Source organism: Mustelus asterias, chromosome 18 (assembly GCF_964213995.1).
Source record: "Mustelus asterias chromosome 18, sMusAst1.hap1.1, whole genome shotgun sequence".
In the NCBI taxonomy this organism is placed as follows: domain Eukaryota; kingdom Metazoa; phylum Chordata; class Chondrichthyes; order Carcharhiniformes; family Triakidae; genus Mustelus; species Mustelus asterias.
In genome coordinates, this window is record NC_135818.1 from 27,413,822 (window position 1) to 27,434,981 (window position 21,160).

General features: G+C 51.8%; 2 protein-coding genes across 10 annotated transcripts in view; one reads left to right on the plus strand and one right to left on the minus strand.

Moving 5' to 3' along the window:
* Positions 1-11,274, minus strand: part of mideasb (mitotic deacetylase associated SANT domain protein b) — a 76,468-nt gene extending 65,194 nt beyond the window's left edge. For 2 of the 4 annotated variants that reach the window (XM_078233609.1, XM_078233606.1), the window contains exon 1: positions 10,851-11,068. The gene's annotated coding sequence lies outside the window, so the exon portion shown is untranslated. Of the gene's footprint in view, positions 1-9,985; positions 10,022-10,850; positions 11,069-11,235 lie in introns of those variants that run through there. The other 2 variants (XM_078233608.1, XM_078233607.1) reach the window with 2 other exon arrangements.
* A 4,251-nt stretch (positions 11,275-15,525) lies between these two features.
* Positions 15,526-21,160, plus strand: part of ptgr2 (prostaglandin reductase 2) — a 46,040-nt gene continuing 40,405 nt past the window's right edge. For 2 of the 6 annotated variants that reach the window (XM_078233613.1, XM_078233612.1), the window contains exon 1: positions 15,554-15,589. The gene's annotated coding sequence lies outside the window, so the exon portion shown is untranslated. Of the gene's footprint in view, positions 15,590-21,160 lie in introns of all 6 variants that reach the window. The other 4 variants (XM_078233614.1, XM_078233617.1, XM_078233615.1 and 1 more) reach the window with 4 other exon arrangements.

Below are 21,160 nucleotides of genomic sequence, written 5' to 3' on the forward strand. Positions count from 1 at the left end.
TTTGAAATCACAATCCCCTCAATGAATAGTGCCTGTGTTAAATTACTATTTATTTCAATGCATGTGATTTACAAAATGTTCTGTCCATTTCCTTATGTACATGCAGCACAACAGGGATTTCCCATCATCTTACTGGCCAAAGGAGACCATTCAGCCAATGGTGCATGTTCTTTGGAAGAGTTGATTAATCCCACACCCTGCCTGTTCTCCATAGTCCTGAAAATTTGACCTTTTCAAGTATTTATCCACTTCCCTTTTTAAAGTTACAATTGAATCCACTTGTACCACCCTTTCAGGTAGCACATTCCAGATCACAACTCACTGTTTAATTTAATTTTTTTCCCTGGCTTTTCTACCAATGCTTTATCTCTGTGTCCTCTGGTTATACCTCTCCTGATAGTGGAAGTGTAATCAAACACTTTTCACTGTTGTCATGTGAAATGTAGTAGCCAATTTGTATATAGTAATCTCTCACAAACAGCAATTTGATAATAACCAGATAATCTGTTTTAGTGTTGTTGGTTGAGGGGTAAATATTGGCCAGGACTTTCCTGCTCTTCAAATAGTGCCATTACAGATCTTTTACATTCATTTGAAGGTAGGTGGGGCCTTGGTTTAATGTTTCATCCAAAAGACGTAATGGTGATGAAATGGTTAGTACTGCTGCCTCATAGCCCCAGGTTCAATTCCGGCCTTGGGTGACTGTCTGTTTAGAGTTTGCATGTTCTCCCAGTGTCTGCATGGGTTCCCTCAGTGCTCCAGTTTTCTCCCATGGTCCAGAGATGTGCAGGTTAGGTGAATTAGCCATGCAAATTGCCCCTTAGTGTCCAAAGATGTGTAGGTTAGACCTGGTAAATGCATGGGGTTATGGGGATCAAGAGGAGGGCATGGGTAAGATGCTCTTTCGGAAAGTTGGTGCAGACTCGATGGGCGGATGGCCTCTTTCTGCACTGTAGGGATTCTATGGTTCTAAGACTGACTGTGCGGTGCTCCTTCAGTACTGACTAATGTGTCAGCCTGGATACGTACCTCACATTTCTGAATTGGAACTTGAACCCACATCGCCTCTGACCCAGAGACAAGAGTGTTACAGAGTGAGTCACAGTTGTTGACTCACTATACTAATTGGGGAAACCCATGGCTCTCTGGGGAAGTTTATCCAATAAAACGCCCAGTCCCTCTCTCGTAAATCAGAGACTCTGCAACTACCTCCTCAATTCTGATGGGCTTATACTTCCCATCCCAGCCATCAACCACCCAAAATCATCCAGTGCCTGTACACCTCAGACATAGAATCCCTACAATGCAGGAGTAGGCTATTCAGCCCATCGAGCTGCACCAACAATAATCCCACCCAGGCCCTACCCCTGTAACCTCACGGATTTACTGTTAATCCCCCTGACATTATGGGGCAATTTAGCATGGCCAGCCAACCTAAACTGCAATCTATCTCTGTGTACTATGTAAAAGTTAACGGTATGGTTAAATGTGCAATAATCATCCAAGCTACTGCAAATGGAAACGTATCCATGTAACTCAAAGCCAGAAACATTCCTACAATACTGTGCTATAAAAAGGCAGTTTGTCCTGTCAGTCATCACAAGTCAGTGGCCCCTATCACATATTGTACAATAAAACAGAGCAACTTCCAGCTCACTGCTGTGAACAAAGCACAAGAGGTCCACTTGTAATATATTAGATAACAACTCAGTATATGACAGGTATTACGAAACATTACACATGCATTTCGTAATGCTGGGTGCTGCTCACCCACACTTTGGAATTCCACCTTGAAAGAGAAGCTGCAAAGCTTCCTGACAAAGCAACAAGTGAACTCAGGAATACCTTCCACCTCTTGTTAATGAGGATAGACTCTGAATGGGCTTAAAAGGGACATAGAAGGGAGGGGGTGGAATTGTCACTTAAATACTAATCTAGAGACCCAGAGTAATGCTCTGCGGAGCCAGCTGGAAATCACTCATGACAGATACGGAATGAGAAGTCTAATGATGACCATGAAACCATTGTTGATTGTCATAAAAACCCATCTGGTTCACTAATAAGTTTAAAGTTTATTTATTAGTCACAAGTAGGCTGACATTAACACTGCAGTGAAGTTAATGTCCTTTGGAGAAGGAAATCTGCCATTCTCACCTGGTAGCTCCAGATCCACAGCCTACATCCCATGAATGAAAAAAATGCCCCAGTAGCAAAATAATACATCATGCATTACATGGCATAACACTGTAAAACAGTAGGAAAGCCAAATGAGTAAATACAATTAGTAATTTCTAAAAATAGCACGTCACACTTGCTTGTTATAGATTCAAAGCAATAGCAACAGAACTTAGGTCCTCCTGAGATCCAGCTTGGAACTGACAAACAGCTTCAAATTTACAAGGTTGACCAACTAAACTCTGAAGAACCTTAGGCTATTTTTTAATTGCCTTCCTTGCACCAACTCCCATTCACCCATCACTCCTGCGCTCGCTGACCTACATTCGCTCCTGGTTTAGCACCTCAGTTTTAAAATTCTAATCCTTATGTCCAATTCCCACCCCTCCTCCCGATTTCTGTAATCTCCTCCACCCTCTGATATCTGCACTCATCCAAATCTGATGTCTTGACCATCCTGGATTTGCCTACCTTCCAATGCAATGAATGCAAAGGTAGGTAAATGGAATTGATATTCTGATAAGGCTTAATTTACTTGAATGATGGAATAGTCTACTCCTGCCTCAATTGTCCATTCAGAAAACAGTAACAACAAAAAAATTTTGAATAGGGCCTTCGGACCTTGTGAAGCTGACCTGCTCTCCAAATTTACAAGAAGTTGCCAACCTAAGCAAACTTGCCTCAACAGCAGAAATGAAATGACATCAGGATGTGACCTTTTACGACTGGGCCCTAAGCATTAGCCTTATAGGGATGGACTAGTTAAACACAACCCCACAAATAGCAGCTAAATATCACAAGTTTGCTCCAACCTGACTTCCGATGAGCAACACAAAAAATGAGATTTGTATTTACACCGCCTTTCACAGCCACAGGATGTCCCAAAGCACTTTACAGACAATATTGTACTTTCTAAAAAAAAGTGTAGTCACCACATGTAACCATCACTCACAAACAAAGAACTCTATGACTAATCATAGAAACCCTACAGTGCAGAAGGAGGCCATTCGGCCCATCGAGTCTGCACCGACCACAATCCCACCCAGGCCCTACCCCCATATCCCTACATATTTTACCCACTAATCCCTCTAACCTACGCATCTCAGGACACTAAGGGGCAATTTTAGCATGGCCAATCAACCTAACCCGCACATCTTTGGACTGTGGGAGGAAACCGGAGCACCCGGAGGAAACCCACGCAGACACGAGGAGAATGTGCAAACTCCACACAGACAGTGACCCGAGCCGGGAATCGAACCCGGGACCCTGGAGCTGTGAAGCAGCAGTGCTAACCACTGTGCTACCGTGCCGCCCTCTCTAGATTGAAAGACTAGATTGAAAGTCAGCACCATCGACACTGTAGTACTCCCCTAGTACTGCACTAGCAGTGTCAGCTTAGACTATTGTCTAGTAACACTCAAAGCCACAATTTTTTGACGTGGATGCTAGACATCGGGCTGAAACTATCATAGAATCCCTACAGTGCAGAAGGAGGCCATTCGGCCCTCGAGCCTGCACCAACAATCTCACCCAGGTCCTATCCTCATAGCCACACACCTCCTCCACGATCATCCTCAACACCGGTGCCCCACAAGGCTGCGTTCTCATCCTCCTACTACGCTCCTTATACACCTATGACTGTGGGGCCAAATTCCCCTCCAATTCGATTTTCAAGTTTGCTGACGACACTACTGTAGTGGGACAGATCTCAAACAAAGACGAGACGGAGTACAGGAATGAGATAGAGAATCTGGTGAAGCGACAATAATCTCTCCGTCAATGTCAACAAAACGAAGGAGATTGTCATCGACTTCAGGAAGCATAGAGGAGAACATGCCCCTGTCTACATCACTGGGGACGCAGGAAAAAAGCGTCGAGAGCTTCAAGTTTTTAGGTGTCCAAATCACCAACAACTTGTCCTGGTCTCCCCCATGCCAACACTACAGCTAAGAAAGCCCCACCAACACCTCTACTTTCTCAGAAAACTAAGGAAATTTGGCATGTCAGTTACGACTCTCACCAACTTTTACAGATGCACCATAGAAAGCATTCTTTCTGGTTGTATCACAGCTTGGTATGGCTCCTGCTCAGCCCAAGACCGCAAGGAACTACAAAAGGTCAAGAATGTAGCCCAATCCATCACGCAAACCAATCTCCCATCCATTGACTCGGTCTACACTTCCCGCTGCCTCGGCAAAGCAGCCAGCATAATTAAGGACCCCACGCACCCTGGACATTCTCTCTTCCACTTTCCTCCATCAGGAAAAAGATACAAAAATCTGAGGTCATGTACCAACCGACTCAAGAACAGCTTCTTCCCTGCTGCTGTCAGACTTTTGAATGGACTTACCTTGCATTAAATTGATCTTTCTCTACACCCAAGCTATGAACCATTGGAGGAAATTGGAGCACCCGAACAGACATAGGGAGAATGTGCAAACTCCACACAGTGACCCGAGGCCGGAGCTGAACCCGAGTCCCTGGCGCTGTGAGGCAGCAGTGCTAACCACTGTGCCGGCCACATGAGCAAGTGTAAAAAATTGAAATTTCAAGCTGAAATTTAAAACAATGCAATAAAAATAGTCTTGCAAGCCTCCATGGGGTTGCCAACTCCAGTTGGGTGTAATCCTGAAGATGCATTTCTGCATATGACCACTCGCCTCCAATCATTCCAAATAATCTTTTGAAAATTATTTTAAACAAAGAAAATTACAAAAACATATCCTTTTTTTCCTCCTGGGCTGCTCACAGTAGCAAGAATAATCTTTAATTACTGGAGAACCTAAGATAATCTGGGCAAGCTGCCAACATTACTATTCTCCCCCATGAATTGAGGGACAGACACAAGGCTGGCTCTCAGCAAGTTTCTGGGCAGGTGAATAATCGTGTAAAGTTAAAAATTTACCTGTTGCTCCAAAAAAAAAGAGACCTATGCAAACTTAACTCCTTCACCTGACCTCACAGGGCACTAGTGATACACAGAGGCCCCCATTCAAAGCCAGGAGGGGAAGTCCCCTAACAATCATTGTAAGGTGTGAAGAAAAATTTATAGACCATCTCTGGAAACTAATAAAAACATGATCAAGTGTCCTTTGTTTCTGCCAGTCTCTCGTCCAATTTACAGCAAGATGTCATTAGAAGTTGAATGGAATTTCGGGGATTAGTACCTGGGTGGGGCTTGAACCTGCATTCTTGGCCACTAAATGTCGACTCACACTTGGTCACAGCAGCAGAGGCCATGCCTCTCAAAAACAACCTTACACTTTTGCAGAACCTTTCACAATCTCAGGTCATCCCAAAGCGCTTTATAGCCAATAAAAGTACTCTTGAAACAATAATTGTTATAATGTAGGGAAAATGGCCATCAACATGCACACAGCAAGCTCTCACGAATGGCATTGAGATAAAGAGAATAATCTGCCTCTGATGTTGGTGGAGGAATAAATACTGACCAGAACACAGGAGGGTGGGGGAGATCGCCCTGCTGTAGCTCCAAATGGGGTAATTTCAGTTCATATGGGACTTTGGTCTGAGGTCTCATCCAAAGACAAACCTAGGATTGTGCGGTGCTCTCTCAGATGTGGCTCAAGAAATTCAATAATCTTCTCCTCAAATAAGTACAGCAAGAATCCAATCAAACAGCAAAATCATAGGTTTAGGATTGACTTTGTAAAGAATAAGCACATCTTATGAAAATGTGAAGCAGCAGAGAGGGAAAGACACAGAGGCAACAAAGCAGTTTGACAGTGAAGCACTGTAACACTAGATAACCCTTTTAAGCTGCTTATGGTATTCTATCCACATGTATCTATTACAGTTCCACTGCATTTAGGCTGACCAACTATTACACTAATGCTGCCAGTACAAGAGAGGAATGAGTCACTCTTCCACCTCCTGCTTCAGAAAGCCCAGATGCATTCATACAGCTGATGTTTATACTCTTGGACTTGTACCTTGCTTAGGCCACACGTAGAACATGGAGACCAGAACTGTGCATAATATTATACTATAGCAGAACTGGAGAAGGTGCAAAGATATTCACAAGGGCGAGAGCAGCTGTGAAGGGACATACTTATCGGCAAAGGTTGAATAGGCTGGGACTCCATCAGCCAGAAAAGAGAAAGCTGAGGGGTGACATTTCCCCCTGCCTCAGCAAAGCAGCCGGCATAATTAAGGACCCCAAGAACCCCGGATATTCTCACTTCCACCTTCTTCCGTTCGGAAAAGTCTGAGGTTACGTACCAACCGACTCAAGAGCAGCTTCCTCCCTGCTGCCATCGGACTTTTGAATGGACCCATCTTGCATTCAGCTGATCTTTCTCTACACGCTAGCTACGACTGTAACACTATATTCTGCACTCTCGTTTCCTTCTCTATGAACGGTATGCTTTGTCTGTGCAGCGTGCAAGAAACAATGTTTTTCACTGTATACTAATACATGTGACAATAAATCAAATTCTTTATAGGGTAGCCGTAGAAAATACTTTCCCACTTGTAGGAAAGATTAAAACTCAAGGCCTATCATATTAAAAAGCCAATAAAGAATTCTGGAGATTTATTTTATCCAAGTCATTAGACGATGCAGCACAGAAGATCATTTAGCTCACTTTGGCTGTGCTGAGATTAAAATACCTCTTGTCTCAAATCCTGATCATTCACCACAACCATCCACGTCTTTCACTTTCACAAATGTATCCAATTCCTTTTGGTAAACACATTTCAGATCATAGTGAAATACTGTGTAAAATGGTGCTTTCCTATTCTCCAAGTTCTTTTGCCAATTATTTTGATTGCCATTTTAATATCAAACTGTGCCAAATTCAAACTATGCCCATATTGGCACACAGCATTGCTGTTCCACAACACAAGTGTACACAGTGCAGCCACCCTGGCACACGGGGTTTTTAAAAATGGAATGGTGGCACAATGGTTAGCACTGCTGCCTCACAGCACCAGGGACCAGAGTTCGATTCCGGCCTCAGGTGACTGTGTGTGCAGTTTGCATATTCTCCTCGTGTCTGTGGGGGTTTTCTCCGGTGCTCCAGTTGCCTCCCAGACAGTCCAAAGGTGTGCGGGTTAGGTTGATTGGCCATGCTAAATTGATCCTTAGTATCAGGGGGACTAGCAGAGTAAATATGTGGGGTTATGAGTGGAATTGTTCTCAGTGCAGGCTTGATGGGCCGAATGGCCTCCTTCTGCACTGCAGGGATTCTATGCGAGTGTCACTGCCAATCCCCAATTTCCCTTGAACAGAGTGAATTGCTAGGTCATTTCAGAAGGCAGTGTTGAACACAGCCGTGTTTTTTAACCTCTAATTGCAAATAAAGACACTAAGGGAGAGTCAGTGCAGACTCGATGGGTCAAATGACCTCCTTCTATGATTCTGTAAATGTTTAAACACAATTAGAAGGCAGCTAAGAGTCAACCTCCTGGTTGGGGCCTGGAGTCCCATGTAGCCAGGTAAGAAGTCTCACAACACCAGGTTAAAGTCCAACAGCTTTATTTGGTAGCAAATACCACACATCTCTTTAACCTGTGTTGAATGCTCCCTCCACCCACATTATCTGTACCTTTAAGACCTGGCTGGCTGTAGGGATTCACATTCTAATCAGTATTCTGTAACTTGATTTCTGTCTCTGTGCACTGTTTGAGAGCACATTTCCACTCCATCTGATGAAGGAGCAGCGCTCCGAAAGCTTATGGTATTTGCTACCAAATAAACCTGTTGGACTTTAACCTGGTGTTGTGAGACTTCTTACTGTGTTCACCCCAGTCCAACCCCGGCATCTCCACATCACGGCCAGGTAAGGACAGCAGATTTCCTTCCCGAAAGGACATTGTGAAGCAGGTGAGTTTTTCTGACAATTACTGATAGTTTCATGGTCGTCATTACTGAGACTAGGTTTATATTCCTGACTTATTAATTGTATTTAAATTTCACCAATTGCCATGGTGGGTTTTGAACGGATGGCCCCAGAGGATTACAATTTTAGTGACATTCGCACTACACCACCAATTCCCATAATACATGTGGCATGCCCACCCTGTCACACAGTGCAGCCCACCCCAAAATGAAGGTGTGCACAGTGCCACCTGCCCCAGTCTAATGTCTCGACCAAAAGACAGCATTGCTGGCAACGTCCTCACCATAGCATCTAATTTTAGGCCTGGCTTTATTCGAAGTAAGAAGTTTAACAACACCAGGTTAAAGTCCAACAGGTTTATTTGGTAGCAAAAGCCACACAAGCTTTCGAGGCTCTAAGCCCCTTCTTCAGGTGAGTGGGAATTCTGTTCACAAACAGAACTTATAAAGACACAGACTCAATTTACATGAATAATGGTTGGAATGCGAATACTTACAACTAATCCAGTCTCGAAGCACAGTATTTGTTATTCAGATACTGATTACAAAACAACATTATTTAGCTGTTCTAGTTGGATTTTGCTCTCTGACCCAAAGCAGAAGGGATGGTGCTGTTCTGTGCCAGCTGTATGGGTTGTCCGCAGAATTTGGGCACAATTTGGTATTAAAATTGTAAGTAAGGCATGAATGACACTCTCATTCCATGAAGTAAGTTTTTTAAAACCTTGTGCGCCAGAGTGGCTGCACCATGTACCCTTTAGAAATCATAGAAACCCTACAGTGCAGAAGGAGGCCATTTGGCCCATCAAGTCTGCACCAACCACAATCCCACCCAGGCCCTACCCCCATATATTTACCCACTAATCCCTCTAACCTACACATTTTAGGATTCTAAGGGGCAATTTTTAACCTGGCCAATCAACCTAACCCACACATCTTTGGACTGTGGGAGGAAACCGGAGCACCCGGAGGAAACCCACGCAGACACGAGGAGGAGTGCAAACTCCACACAGACAGTGACCCGAGCCGGGAATCGAACCCGGGACCCTGGAGCTGTGAAGCAACAGTGCTAACCAATGTGCTACCGTGCCACCCTTGTGTTCAGTGTGAGGCTAACCAGTGCCTACTACCTGTCTGCCAGGGCTGTGATGGTCCATGATAAAGATATTGAAATAAGTAAACAAGCAGGAGCAAACTCCACGTGATCCAGTCCGACACAAGAGGAAGTTGTAAACCACACTGCAACTAGTTCCTCAGCGTTAAGGCTCTCCCTCCCAGCATTGACCTAAATCCTTTAACAAAATAATGCAGCATCGAGAAAAAGCAAACAGCAGCGGACCAAGTTGTTAATATTAATTCTGCGCGATAATAACCCGCCTGCAATTTAGCAGGGAACTTTTTTTATTTTGCAATGCAACACACAGAAACCACTTCCTCTGCCCCCTCCCCCCACCCCAATTAAAATCTCAATACCACGTTCAACACGAAAGCAGCCACCCACACACCACTGTACAGTGAGCCCAGAAAGAGCTGTGTCTGTGTGCAAAAGGCCAATGATGAAGTATTGGAGCGTTGCTTGTCAGGGAGGGAGGGGGAGGGGGAGGGGGGAATGAGGATGGTTAAAACTACAGCAGTGGCAAAGGCTCGGTGTAACTTGGATACATGAATTCGCCAGGTTAGCTCATCAGGTGGAACCGAACTCAAGTAAAACGTGGCTTCGCTTTTCTGATGATAGTGTCAATTGCCATTTTAAGTGAAGATTACAGCACACTATTTAAAGCAATATTACTCCGTACACTAAAACCAGTGTGTTATATCACAAAATATACCTGAATGATGTAATCATCCTGCTTACTTAACATGACAAAGAGATAATATCAATGTGTGTGAATCAAAATGTTACAAGCGACTGATGAAGATGCACTGATCCTGATGGGAGCTTGTTACCTGTGTAACCCAGAGCCACGCAGCGACTGCATGCAGTCTTCCCTCCCAGCTGAATAACACTTTGGAAATGCCAGCAGCCCCCCCTCAGACAGTAGCTGCATCCGCCTCTTACCATCGCAATGCTGTGTGAGCTGACTCATTGAGTATACCTCATCGAGGACTGAGCACATACAAACTGCAAGGTTCCTCCTGGGGAAAGGCGGCATGACAATTGCACAATGCCAGCTCGCCGTGTACACACTCACTGCATCTTTCTCCAAACGAATCCACCCACCCAAAAGGAGAAGCAGCTTCCTCCCACAAACTCCAAAGTACAAGTGATCTCTATTTCCTGTTGCCGACAGAAAATGTGGCACGGAAGCCCCTTTAAATCCCACCATTACGCCGGGACTTTCCACTGGGTGACTTTGCACGGCTTCTCCTGTCCGAACAGGAAGAGCCAGTTTAGTGAGGTTAAATGAAGCAGCAGACGCGACATGTTGAAAATAAAAGCATTGGGGGGATTTCTGCTGCATCAACTAGCAATCGCAAGGCTTAAAGTAAAACATAAAACATGACTGCATGTCATTGTAACAACATTTACACTGCCTGGCTTTTTTTGTGCAAACATTTTGTTTATGCTTAAGGGTTGAAATTTCCCCACAGTTAAAAGGAGGAAAGGTTTATCTGTCATGAAACGTGAAGCAATTATTTTAACATTGCCTCCACCCCCCACCCCCAAGAAAAAACACAATCCCAAACTTGGATCTGCAAACTTGTGGGGGCTCAGCTGCTCGCGTCAGTTTCAGCCCGCTGAAAACTGACCCAAAAGTGAAACAGTCCGAATCAGGCAACACTCACAACACCGAGTGTCCGCAACTCATACCGTGCTTCCCTGCAAATCGCCAGAAGTTTCTCAATCCACATCTTCTCCCGCAAACATTGCTGCCTCACTTCCTACTTAACAAACTACGTCTTAATAAAAGTTATGCGGTGACGTCAGGAGCCAGCCTGTCAGCAAATCATCATCTAGATTTCACTTGCTGCTTTTCATTTTTTTTCCTCTTTTTGATTTAATGCATCCTATATTTGCCCCGCCACTGTATGTCGGACCCCTCGACCCTTTCCTCTCCACCGCTAAATATAAAGGACTATTTTTTGGTCTGTTGGCAGTGGCTCACGCAGATTTATCCCGGGGGAGCTGCAGTTTTGCTATTTCACAACTTGGACTTGCCCACGTTTCATAAAAGGCTGAAATAGTAAATTGTTACATTTGGCGTGGCAACGTGCCTGCTTCAAAGATGGTGTTTGCTGCTCTACCGTCAGCGGGGTTTGAAGTTGCACTGGATTTGAAGTTTCCTGGTGTTGATTACACTAAGTTGCACTGGGTTGGAATTTTCCTGGTGTTTATTACACTAAGTTGCACTGGGTTGGAATTTTCCTGGTGTTCATTACACTAAGTTGCTCTGGGTTGGAAGTTTCATGGTGTTTATTACACTAAGTTGCACTGGGTTAGAAGTTTCCTGGTGTTGATTACATTAAGTTGCACTGGGTTGGAAGTTTCCTGGTGTTTATTACACTAAGTTGCACTGGGTTGGAAGTTTCCTGGTGTTTATTACATTAAGTTGCACTGGGTTAGAAGTTTCCTGGTGTTTATTACACTAAGTTGCACTGGGTTAGAAGTTTCCTGGTGTTGATTACATTAAGTTGCACTGGGTTGGAAGTTTCCTGGTGTTGATTACATTAAGTTGCACTGGGTTGGAGGTTTCCTGGTGTTCATTACACTAAGTTGCACTGGGTTGGAAGTTTCCTGGTGTTGATTACATTAAGTTGCACTGGGTTGGAGGTTTCCTGGTGTTCATTACACTAAGTTGCACTGGGTTGGAAGTTTCCTGGTGTTGATTACATTAATTGCACTGGGTTGGAAGTTTCATGGTGTTTATTACACTAAGTTGCACTGGGTTGGAATTTTCCTGGTGTTTATTACACTAAGTTGCACTGGGTTGGAAGTTTCCTGGTGTTTATTATATTAAGTTGCACTGGGTTAGAAGTTTCCTGGTGTTGATTACATTAAGTTGCACTGGGTTGGAAGTTTCCTGGTGTTCGTAACACTAAGTTGCACTGGGTTGGAAGTTTCCTGGTGTTGATTACATTAAATTGCACTGGGTTGGAAGTTTCCTGGTGTTCATTACACTAAGTTGCACTGGGTTGGAAGTTTCCTGGTGTTGATTACATTAAGTTGCACTGGGTTGGAAGTTTCCTGGTGTTCATTACACTAAGTTGCACTGGGTTGGAAGTTTCCTGGTGTTCATTACACTAAGTTGCACTGGGTTGGAAGTTTCATGGTGTTGATTACATTAAGTTGCACTGGGTTAGAAGTTTCATGGTGTTTATTACACTAAGTTGCACTGGGTTGGAAGTTTCATGGTGTTTATTACACTAAGTTGCACTGGGTTGGAAGTTTCATGTTTGTCCCTTTCGGCTGCACTAGGTTTGAACTTACACGGGGTTTTCTTAGTACAAGTTGCTCATCAATTAGAGCGCTGGAAAATCGTCATGCTTTAGTGGGTACGAATGCAACTGAGGGAAGTCGGAGGAGTAACTTTTTTTAAACCGGGGGTGGAGATAATTCCAATGGAAATACGCGACCTGTCGGTTGCCTTGAGATTGCAGCTACTGTTGTGTTGATCAGCCTGTCTCTCTCTCGATACACAACGAGTTGTAATTATAAGACTGCAGTTTTTTTTAAAAAACAGAAAATACTCGGCAGGATCTGTGACCCGAGTTAATGTTTCAGTTGGGTGACCCTTCATTAGAACTGGGCAGAAATTGTAGCTTTGCTCGGTGAGAACTTGGGACGTTGCTGTCTAGATTTTTTCTCTTGAAAGGGCCTGCTGTGTTTTATTTGGTTTATTTTGCTTCCTCGATGGACCGGGGAAGCATGGACTGTAAAAGGGGGAGATTTAGTTAAGTCCACGATTATAATGAACAAGTATTGCAATGGACCGTTTAAAATGCACAGACGCTCCAATTGCCCTTTTATGTCATTGCACTTTGTTTTCAATCCATACATAGCCAACAAAATGAGTCTGCCTAGATGTACTGCACTAACCAGGCGCCGGAGTGTGGCGACGAGGGGATTTTCACAGTAACTTAATTGTGGTGTTAATGTAAGCCTATTTGTGACTGATAAATTAACTTTTCCCAACATAAACCAATCAATCTCAAACTCAAAAGGTCCAATTGATCCCAAGCATCTTGATGTATATCCTGTGTTACCTGTAAGGGATTAGCCACCAATGACATTGTTTTAACACTGGGTTTTGGGGATGGTGGTGTATCACAGATTTGTGTGCGCACTAGGTGGGTTAGGTTGGTTGGCTATGCTAAAATTGCCCCTTAGTGTCAGGGGGACTAGCTAGGGTAAATGCATGGGGTTATGGGGATAGGGCCTGGGTGGAATTGTGGTCAGTGCAGACTCAATGGGCTGAATGGCCTCCTTCTGCACTGTAGGATTCTATGATCACTAGCTTTCCAAATGAGCATTATGACTTGGTGCCATTCCCTTGCCTTTTCCCCATACATTGTTTCTATTCAAAGAATCATCTAATGCCTTTTTGAATGCCTTGTGTTTTTTATTTATAAAAAATACATCAAAAACTCAAAGGATTGTGTAAACACGTCATTGGCTCATTTTACTGAGACTAGACACATGAGAATGTACACATTTGGATAGGAAGCATGCAAACAGCAGAAGATCCACGGACTCAGGTTTGATTCCCAGGTTGTGTCATTGTCTGTGCGGAGTTTGCACGTTCTCCCTGTGTCTGTGTGGGTTTCCTCCGGGTGCTCTGGTTTCCTCCCACAGTCTGAAAGACATGCTGGTTCGGTGCATTGGCCATACTAAATTCTCCCTCAGTGTACCTGAACAGGTGCTGGAGTGTGGCGACTAGGGGATTTTCACAGTAACCTCATTGTGGTGTTAATGTAAGCCTACCTGTGACTAATAGATTAACTTTAACTTTTCCCAACATAGACCAATCAATCTCAAACTCAAAAGGTCCAATTGACCCCTAGCATTTGGGTGAAAGAAATTACTACCTGTCGTGTTTTTAAAAAAAGCTTCATGATTTCATCCTGGAACAGTCTGGTTGTAGTTTTAAGATTGTGCTCCTTTCTTCTGGATTTCCCCCACCAGATGAAGTCTAATATTTCAATGAATGTTTGTGAATGTAACCCAAACCATCACCCAAACCAGCCTCCCACCCATTGACTCTGTCTATACTTCCCGCTGCCTCGGAAAAACAGCCAGCATAATTAAGGACCCCACACATCCTGGACATTCTCTCCTCCACTCCCGTCCGGAAAAAGGTACAAAAATCTGAAGTCATGTACCAACCGGCTCAAGAACAGCTTCTTCCCTGCTGTCATCAGACTTTTGAATGGACCTACCTTGCATTAAGTTGATCTTTCTCTACACCCTAGCTATGACTGTAACACTACCTTTTGCACTCTTGTTTCCTTTTCTATGAACGGCATGCTTTGTCTGTATCGCGTGCAAGAAACAATATTTTTGACTGTATGCTAATAAATGTGACGATAACAAATCTAATCTAATCAAAAATCAAATGAAAGGTCTTACTGATTTGCTGATTGTTTTTCTTTTTTGACTTTTTCAAGCCATTAGGACTTCAAATTTCAAACAGCATAAACCAGGAATCTAAATGGCCAAATGGCCATTTGCCATCTGGATTTAACCACCAGATCTCCTGGGCTAACATATAGAAAGAAAGACTCGTACTTGTGAAGCGTTTCTCACGGTCATTTCTAAGTGCCTTACAGTCAATTAAGTACTTTTGATGTGTAGTCAGTGATATAATGTAGGAAATGAAGCAGTCACCATTGCAGACATGACATCCGGGACAATGCAACTGCTTGATTGGCACCCCATCCACAACCTTCAACATTCACACCCTCCGTCACTGAAGCACAGTGGCAGCAATGTATACCATTTATAGATGCCTCGCAGCAATTCACCAAGACTCCTTTGACAGCACGTTCCAAACATCTGACCGTAACCACCAAGAAGGGCAAGGGTACCAGACACATGGGAATACCAACACCTGCAAGTTCCCCTCCAAGCCACACACCATCCTGACATGGAACTATATCAACTGTCACTGGGTTAAAATCCTCAAACACCCTCCCTAACAGCACAGTTGGTGTTTCCACAGCAGGTGAACTGCAGGGATTCAAGAAGGTGACTCGCCACCACTTTCTCAAGGGCAGTTAGGGATGGGTAATAAAGATCCCATGTCTGGATCCCATGAATAAATAAACAAAAATATGACGATGAGATAGAGCAGCTATGCTACTTTAGTGATGTTGGTTGAGGGATAATTATTGGTCAGGGAGAATTCCTTCGCTCCTCGTCTGACAATGCTGTATGATTTTCTGCGTCCGCCTGGGGGCAGAATGGGTCTAAATCATTACCTCTTTAAGAAGGTCCCCACTTGTGTTGGAGTATTGCCCTTTTAAGAAGGCGGCGCTGTGCGGCGAGTATCCCTCCGCGGTGAGTGATTCGGTGTCCTGTTCGGGAATTTGCGTGGGTGGTGGGGAAGTGGAGTAAGTATCCGGGAAGAGAGCAGGGTGGCGGGTCCAGGAGCACAGAGACACTGGGACAGAATACTAATCTTCCCGCTGGCTGCAGCAACCTGGGCCCCTCGACAGGCCACGGAGTCCGGGCCGGTCCCCAGCGCCCCACCCCCCCCCCTTCACTGCCGGTCCCCAGCGCCCCACCCCCCCCTTCACTGCCGGTCCCCAGCGCCCCACCCCCCCCTTCACTGCCGGTCCCCAGCGCCCCACCCCCCCCCTTCTCTGCCGGTCCCCAGCGCCCCACCCCCCCCCTTTCACTGTCGGCCCCTCCCCCCCTTTCACTGTCGGCCCCTCCCCCCCTTTCATTGTCGGCCTCTCCCCCCCTTTCACTGTCGGCCCCTCCCCCTTTTGCTGTCGGCCCCTCCCCCTTTTGCTGTCGGCCCCTCCCCCTTTTGCTGTCGGCCCCTCCCCCTTTTGCTGTCGGCCCCTCCCCCTTTTGCTGTCGGCCCCTCCCCTTTTGCTGTCGGCCCCTCCCCTTTTGCTGTCGGCCCCTCCCCTTTTGCTGTCGGCCCCTCCCCTTTTGCTGTCGGCCCCTCCCCTTTTGCTGTCGGCCCCTCCCCTTTTGCTGTCGGCCCCTCCCCTTTTGCTGTCGGCCCCTCCCCTTTTGCTGTCGGCCCCTCCCCTTTTGCTGTCGGCCCCTCCCCTTTTGCTGTCGGCCCCTCCCCTTTTGCTGTCGGCCCCTCCCCTTTTGCTGTCGGCCCCTCCCCTTTTGCTGTCGGCCCCTCCCCTTTTGCTGTCGGCCCCTCCCCTTTTGCTGTCGGCCCCTCCCCTTTTGCTGTCGGCCCCTCCCCTTTTGCTGTCGGCCCCTCCCCTTTTGCTGTCGGCCCCTCCCCTTTTGCTGTCGGCCCCTCCCCTTTTGCTGTCGGCCCCTCCCCTTTTGCTGTCGGCCCCTCCCCTTTTGCTGTCGGCCCCTCCCCTTTTGCTGTCGGCCCCTCCCCTTTTGCTGTCGGCCCCTCCCCTTTTGCTGTCGGCCCCTCCCCTTTTGCTGTCGGCCCCTCCCCTTTTGCTGTCGGCCCCTCCCCTTTTGCTGTCGGCCCCTCCCCTTTTGCTGTCGGCCCCTCCCCTTTTGCTGTCGGCCCCTCCCCTTTTGCTGTCGGCCCCTCCCCTTTTGCTGTCGGCCCCTCCCCCTTTTGCTGTCGGCCCCTCCCCCTTTTGCTGTCGGCCCCTCCCCCTTTTGCTGTCGGCCCCTCCCCCTTTTGCTGTCGGCCCCTCCCCCTTTTGCTGTCGGCCCCTCCCCCTTTTGCTGTCGGCCCCTCCCCCTTTTGCTGTCGGCCCCTCCCCCTTTTGCTGTCGGCCCCTCCCCCTTTTGCTGTCGGCCCCTCCCCCTTTTGCTGTCGGCCCCTCCCCCTTTTGCTGTCGGCCCCTCCCCCTTTTGCTGTCGGCCCCTCCCCCTTTTGCTGTCGGCCCCTCCCCCTTTTGCTGTCGGCCCCTCCCCCTTTTGCTGTCGGCCCCTCCCCCTTTTGCTGTCGGCCCCTCCCCCTTTTGCTGTCGGCCCCTCCCCCTTTTGCTGTCGGCCCCTCCCCCTTTTGCTGTCGGCCCCTCCCCCTTTTGCTGTCGGCCCCTCCCCCTTTTGCTGTCGGCCCCTCCCCCTTTTGCTGTCGGCCCCTCCCCCTTTTGCTGTCGGCCCCTCCCCCTTTTGCTGTCGGCCCCTCCCCCTTTTGCTGTCGGCCCCTCCCCCTTTTGCTGTCGGCCCCTCCCCCTTTTGCTGTCGGCCCCTCCCCCTTTTGCTGTCGGCCCCTCCCCCTTTTGCTGTCGGCCCCTCCCCCTTTTGCTGTCGGCCCCTCCCCCTTTTGCTGTCGGCCCCTCCCCCTTTTGCTGTCGGCCCCTCCCCCTTTTGCTGTCGGCCCCTCCCCCTTTTGCTGTCGGCCCCTCCCCTTTCGCCGTCGGCCCCTCCCCTTTCGCCGTCGGCCCCTCCCCTTTCGCCGTCGGCCCCTCCCCCCTTTCGCCGTCGGCCCCTCCCCCCCTTTCGCCGTCGGCCCCTCCCCCCCTTTCGCCGTCGGCCCCTCCCCCCCTTTCGCCGTCGGCCCCTCCCCCCCTTTCGCCGTCGGCCCCCTCCCCCCTTTCGCCGTCGGCCCCTCCCCCCCTTTCGCCGTCGGCCCCTCCCCCCCTTTCGCCGTCGGCCCCTCCCCCCCTTTCGCCGTCGGCCCCTCCCCCCCTTTCGCCGTCGGCCCCTCCCCCCCTTTCGCCGTCGGCCCCTCCCCCCCTTTCGCTGTCGGCCCCTCCCCCCCTTTCGCTGTCGGCCCCTCCCCCCCTTTCGCTGTCGGCCCCTCCCCCCCTTTCGCTGTCGGCCCCTCCCCCCCTTTCGCTGTCGGCCCCTCCCCCCTTTCGCTGTCGGCCCCTCCCCCCCTTTCGCTGTCGGCCCCTCCCCCCCTTTCGCTGTCGGCCCCTCCCCCCCTTTCGCTGTCGGCCCCTCCCCCCCTTTCGCTGTCGGCCCCTCCCCCCCTTTCGCTGTCGGCCCCTCCCCCCCTTTCGCTGTCGGCCCCTCCCCCCTTTCGCTGTCGGCCCCTCCCCCCTTTCGCTGTCGGCCCCTCCCCCCCTTTCGCTGTCGGCCCCTCCCCCCCTTTCGCTGTCGGCCCCTCCCCCCCTTTCGCTGTCGGCCCCTCCCCTCCTTTCGCTGTCGGCCCCTCCCCCCCTTTCGCTGTCGGCCCCTCCCCCCCTTTCGCTGTCGGCCCCTCCCCCCCTTTCGCTGTCGGCCCCTCCCCCCCTTTCGCTGTCGGCCCCTCCCCCCCCTTTCGCTGTCGGCCCCTCCCCCCCTTTCGCTGTCGGCCCCTCCCACCCTTTCGCTGTCGGCCCCTCCCCCCTTTCGCTGTCGGCCCCTCCCCCCCTTTCGCTGTCGGCCCCTCCCCCCCTTTCGCTGTCGGCCCCTCCCCCCCTTTCGCTGTCGGCCCCTCCCCCCCTTTCGCTGTCGGCCCCTCCCCCCCTTTCGCTGTCGGCCCCTCCCCCCCTTTCGCTGTCGGCCCCTCCCCCCTTTCGCTGTCGGCCCCTCCCCCCCTTTCGCTGTCGGCCCCTCCCCCCCTTTCGCTGTCGGCCCCTCCCCCCCTTTCGCTGTCGGCCCCTCCCCCCCTTTCGCTGTCGGCCCCTCCCCCCCTTTCGCTGTCGGCCCCTCCCCCCCTTTCGCTGTCGGCCCCTCCCCCCCTTTCGCTGTCGGCCCCTCCCCCCCTTTCGCTGTCGGCCCCTCCCCCCCTTTCGCTGTCGGCCCCTCCCCCCCTTTCGCTGTCGGCCCCTCCCCCCCTTTCGCTGTCGGCCCCTCCCCCCCTTTCGCTGTCGGCCCCTCCCCCCCTTTCGCTGTCGGCCCCTCCCCCCCTTTCGCTGTCGGCCCCTCCCCCCCTTTCGCTGTCGGCCCCTCCCCCCCTTTCGCTGTCGGCCCCTCCCCCCCTTTCGCTGTCGGCCCCTCCCCCCCTTTCGCTGTCGGCCCCTCCCCCCCTTTCGCTGTCGGCCCCTCCCCCCCTTTCGCTGTCGGCCCCTCCCCCCCTTTCGCTGTCGGCCCCTCTCCCCCTTTCGCTGTCGGCCCCTCCCCCCTTTCGCTGTCGGCCCCTCCCCCCTTTCGCTGTCGGCCCCTCCCCCCCTTTCGCTGTCGGCCCCTCCCCCCCTTTCGCTGTCGGCCCCTCCCCCCCTTTCGCTGTCGGCCCCTCCCCCCCTTTCGCTGTCGGCCCCTCCCCCCCTTTCGCTGTCGGCCCCTCCCCCCCTTTCGCTGTCGGCCCCTCCCCCCCTTTCGCTGTCGGCCCCTCCCCCCCTTTCGCTGTCGGCCCCTCCCCCCCTTTCGCTGTCGGCCCCTCCCCCCCTTTCGCTGTCGGCCCCTCCCCCCTTTCGCTGTCGGCCCCTCCCCCCCTTTCGCTGTCGGCCCCTCCCCCCCTTTCGCTGTCGGCCCCTCCCCCCCTTTCGCTGTCGGCCCCTCCCCCCCTTTCGCTGTCGGCCCCTCCCCCCCTTTCGCTGTCGGCCCCTCCCCCCCTTTCGCTGTCGGCCCCTCCCCCCCTTTCGCTGTCGGCCCCTCCCCCCCTTTCGCTGTCGGCCCCTCCCCCCCTTTCGCTGTCGGCCCCTCCCCCCCTTTCGCTGTCGGCCCCTCCCCCCCTTCGCTGTCGGCCCCTCCCCCCCTTTCGCTGTCGGCCCCTCCCCCCCTTTCGCTGTCGGCCCCTCCCCCCTTTCGCTGTCGGCCCCTCCCCCCTTTCGCTGTCGGCCCCTCCCCCCCTTTCGCTGTCGGCCCCTCCCCCCCTTTCGCTGTCGGCCCCTCCCCCCCTTTCGCTGTCGGCCCCTCCCCCCCTTTCGCTGTCGGCCCCTCCCCCCCTTTCGCTGTCGGCCCCTCCCCCCCTTTCGCTGTCGGCCCCTCCCCCCCTTTCGCTGTCGGCCCCTCCCCCCCTTTCGCTGTCGGCCCCTCCCCCCCTTTCGCTGTCGGCCACTCCCCCCCTTTCGCTGTCGGCCCCTCCCCCCCTTTCGCTGTCGGCCCCTCCCCCCCTTTCGCTGTCGGCCCCTCCCCCCCCTTTCGCTGTCGGCCCCTCCCCCCCCTTTCGCTGTCGGCCCCTCCCCCCCTTTCGCTGTCGGCCCCTCCCCCCCCCTTTCGCTGTCGGCCCCTCCCCCCCCTTTCGCTGTCGGCCCCTCCCCCCCCTTTCGCTGTCGGCCCCTCCCCCCCCCTTTCGCTGTCGGCCCCTCCCCCCCCCTTTCGCTGTCGGCCCCTCCCCCCCCTTTCGCTGTCGGCCCCTCCCCCTTTCGCTGTCGGCCCCTCCCCCCTTTCGCTGTCGGCCCCTCCCCCTGCCCTTCCCCTCCCCCCCCCACCCCCCTGTCCCCCCATCCCTGTTCTCCCGCCGTCCGTCCCCGTTGTCCCCGCCGTCCGTCCCCGTTGTCCCGCCGTCCGTCCCCGTTGTCCCGCCGTCCGTCCCCGTTGTCCCGCCGTCCGTCCCCGTTGTCCCGCCGTCCGTCCCCGTTGTCCCCCCGTCCGTCCCCGTTGTCCCCCCTGTCCGTCCCCGTTGTCCCCCCTGTCCGTCCCCGTTGTCCCCCCTGTCCGTCCCCGTTGTCCCCCCTGTCCGTCCCCGTTGTCCCCCCCGTCCGTCCCCGTGGTCCCCCCCCGTCCGTCCCCGTGGTCCCCCCCCCGTCCGTCCCCGTGGTCCCCCCCCGTCCGTCCCCGTGGTCCCCCCCCGTCCGTCCCCGTGGTCCCCCCCCCGTCCGTCCCCGTGGTCCCCCTCCCGTCCGTCCCCGTGGTCCCCCCCCCGTCTGTCCCCGTGGTCCCCCCCCGTCCGTCCCCGTGGTCCCCCCCCCCCGTCCGTCCCCGTGGTCCCCCCCCCGTCCGTCCCCGTGGTCCCCCCCCGTCCGTCCCCGTGGTCCCCCCCCGTCCGTCCCCGTGGTCCCCCCCGTCCGTCCCCGTGGTCCCCCCCCGTCCGTCCCCGTGGTCCCCCCCCCCGTCCGTCCCCGTGGTCCCCCCCCCGTCCGTCCCCGTGGTCCCCCCCCGTCCGTCCCCGTGGTCCCCCCCCCCGTCCGTCCCCGTGGTCCCCCCCCCGTCCGTCCCCGTGGTCCCCCCCCCGTCCGTCCCCGTGGTCCCCCCCCCGTCCGTCC